This window comes from Solanum pennellii, chromosome 3 (genome assembly GCF_001406875.1).
Source record: "Solanum pennellii chromosome 3, SPENNV200".
NCBI lineage: Eukaryota > Viridiplantae > Streptophyta > Magnoliopsida > Solanales > Solanaceae > Solanum > Solanum pennellii.
In genome coordinates this window covers 33987740-33991460 of record NC_028639.1, presented here as the reverse complement: position 1 = coordinate 33991460, position 3721 = coordinate 33987740, and positions in this window count along the sequence as shown.

Below are 3721 nucleotides of genomic sequence, written 5' to 3'. Positions count from 1 at the left end.
ATAAATTTTGCAAAGGAGATTATGGAGAGGAGAAGCAAGTTGTTTAAGATTAAGTAAAGAAGGTGGACAAATTTATTTTGTCAAAAATTCAGGCCAAGGGGGAGATTTGTTGGATTTTATTTGTCCTGATTTCTTACCATAAATAGGTTTTCCTTTTAGGAAAAGGTTTTGGATTGACTAATCCTTTTCTTGTAGGAAAAGGTTTAGGACTCTATAAATAGAGACATGTTCCTTCTAACTTAATTAGCATTCACAATGTAATCTTAAGGGCTTTGAGAGTTTTGGTTAGGGGGAGAATTTATGGGTCACAAGCTTGATACGTTATCACTTGTGTGAAACTCCCATGTATTCTGAGTGAATTGGTTGAGGTTGTTTTCCTTTGTATTTTGTACTCTCATATTTATAGTGGATTGCTCATCTCCTTTGTGGACGTAGGTCGATTGACCGAACCACGTTAAAACTCTGTGCCTTTTGGTATATTCTCGTTGTCTTCTTACTCGTGGTCTTCTTACTCGTGGTCTTTCGAGGTTTGCTTTGCTAGCTTCCTCATTTACACCTTCTTATTTTCGATCCTAACAGGTTTGATTTTTCTGATTTTTTTCAGTTCGAAAGTAATAAATTTTTTGAGGACATACATATCTTGATAGACATAACACCTAGTATATGAACAATCCATAGAAAAGGTATTGTTGGTTCAATTAAGCAATACATAGTTATCATTACACAAACAAAGTGATTCAACTAAGAGAAAGCATGACTATCTTATGAAAGGTATGTTACGTAAAGACTAAGTAATAAATTTTGATGAACTTGGACTTAGAATTATAATAGTTGGAATTTAAGTGTTGGACTTCAGAAAATGGTTAATTTAAGACTTAAGTTAATTAAAATTCAAAAAAATAATTATATTTTATATGTGAATAATATATAAATAATTATAAAATTATATATCTAATTTATCGATTCGATTTAATTATTTTTGCAGTTATTTTTATTAAAACCAAAACCAAACTAAATAGTATAGATTTTTAAAATTTTAAAAATCAAACTTAACCAAATCCAACGAAATATCAGTTTTTTTAATCGGTTAGGTGCAAATTGCGGGTAGATTTTGGTTTGGTTTTTTAAACTATAACCATGAACAACCCTACATATGATTATACATATGATCTCACACATACAATTTATTCTTTAGTTTTAACTTTTAATTTTTTCGGTAAAAAAATGCAAATTTTCTCGTTTACTTCACATGTTCATATGACATCTAAAATTTAACGTGGAATACACATGCAAAGCACATTTGGTTAGATGACAAGAAAAATACACAATAAATATCGTCTACGAGGTGATATTAGTGAGATACGATAAATTACATGATTGAACTTTATCGAATTGAAACAAATATATACATTATTACATTTAACTAATAAATTTTTTCATTATTGCATTTAACCTATAAATTTTTCATACGTTCATAGGTTCATGTGAATAAGAGATATATATGACAAACCCACATTGAACATTCAAAAAAAAATCTGCAATATTATTTTGTATTGAACTTAATATTCAAATCTTGCACTTAAATAAGCAATACTATTTAATATAACATATAATTTCTGAATTGATAATCACTTGCAACAGACGTGTTATATATATATAAAAGAGAACCCTAGGCCCGCTTATGTGGCGCCACCACAAGCAAGAATTCTCTTTAAATTTATTTGATTTTCAAAACTAGCCTCTCTTTCATGAAAATTTATAACTTTTATGAAAAGTTGAAACTTTTTTCATGAAAAGTTGTGACTTTTATGAAAAGTTGTAACTTTTATGAAAAATTATAATTTTGTAATGAAAAGTTGTGACTTTTATGAAGAGTTGCGACTTTTATGAAGAGTTGCAACTTTTATGAAATGTTGTGCCCTTTCCGAAGGGTTGTAAACCTTCGAAAAAGTTGTGATCTTTCCGATAAGACACAATAATAATTTTTTTACAGTACCCTTTTTTTTCTATAAATAGAGGACTAGACAGTGCATTCAGTGGATTCGATCTTTTTCATTCTGTTTCATTCTAATGTTGCATATCCTAGTATGTTTTTTTACAATCATTAGTTTATGATTATTTTATTAATTGTCATTTTTGAGTATATGCTTTAAACATTGTTATTTATGTTTATGCAAAGTTAGTATTAGAAGTATTTGTTTCTACAGATTAAATAACAAACATCAATTGAATATTTAAGCAAGTTTTCTCTATTGAAATAGTTGAAGGTACATCTAAAAAAGCCCTTTCAAGTCTCAAATTTCTTCATCAAGAACATTATTCCTTCACATACAAAGATGCAATTTTGTGTTTTTCAAAAAATCCTTTGAGAGTTAATAACTTTGCATGCCCACATTTTTTTTATGTTGTTATCTGTTTTAACGAAATTTTATCACTGGATATTATGAGTACTTTAAGGATTGAAAGTTGATTGAAGTGTTAGTCAATTTTTTGAGGTATCTTATTTCAAAACATAGGAACTTTTCTGGTTAGATTGATTTGTTATCATCATTGAATATCTCATAGTTTACTCCCTTAAATGTGTCTTTTTCCTCGTTGTTTTGTTGTATCCTTACAATTGTAATTGTTTGCTATGTATATAATCTAACTATGATAAGAATTTTCGTCCAATGTTTTTCCTTTTTTTTCCTTTTCATTCTACTCATCTAAATATTTTTGTTGTAAGTTGTGATTATTTTTGCCAAGCTAAATTAGAAGAATATGAAACAAAACCTACTCTAAACAAAAGTAATATCTTAATCTACAAAAGATATGCCTATTAACATAGATTTATTATCCTTCATGTCCCAACGTTTGAATTATCTAGGTAATTCTTTTTAATTTTTTAGTGTTCGAGAATATTTCTGTAATATGAGTCTAGAATCAAACATTTTTGTCTATTTATACTTTCATAATGCAACAATCATACGTAAATATTCTTGAAAAAGCCATAAAGTTTCATTGATGAAGCATCCTGAAGGGCCATCCGCAGTTTAATGACGAATGAATTTCTATAAGGGTCAACAATATAATTTTGTTGTTGTTCCAAATTTATTTTTCTCCTTCTATAAGTTTTCGTTACAGTAAGAAATTAATAATAACAAAAAGCGGTGAACATTTGACCTCAGACAATTAGATTGTCTCTAAAAAAATTATTTATGTTGCTGCAGTATACATTTTTTTAACAGTCTTAATTTATTTATAACTCATATTTATCATTGAAATTTTTCACATAAATATATTTACACAAGGACTTATTCTAACCATAAAATTATGGGATTTTATATTTTTCATATACAAAAAAAATTATAAAAAGTGATGTTAAGTCGATACATAAAAACATCAATCAATTTTGACAAGATAATTATATCATATAATAGAGTTAATACCTCAGATGGTCACTCAACTTTGCACCATTCTCTCAGAAAGTCACTCAACTTTCAATTTTCCCTCAAAAGTCACTCAACTATGCACTCTTCTCTCAGAAAGTCACTCAACTTTCAATTTTCCCTCAAAAGTCACTCAACTATGCACTCTTCTCTCAGAAAGTCACTCAACTTTCAATTTTCCCTCAAAAGTCACTCAACTATCCACTCTTCTCTCAGAAAGTCACTCAACTTTCAATTTTCCCTCAAAAGTCACTCAACTATCCACTCTTCTCTCAGAAAGTCACTCAACTTTC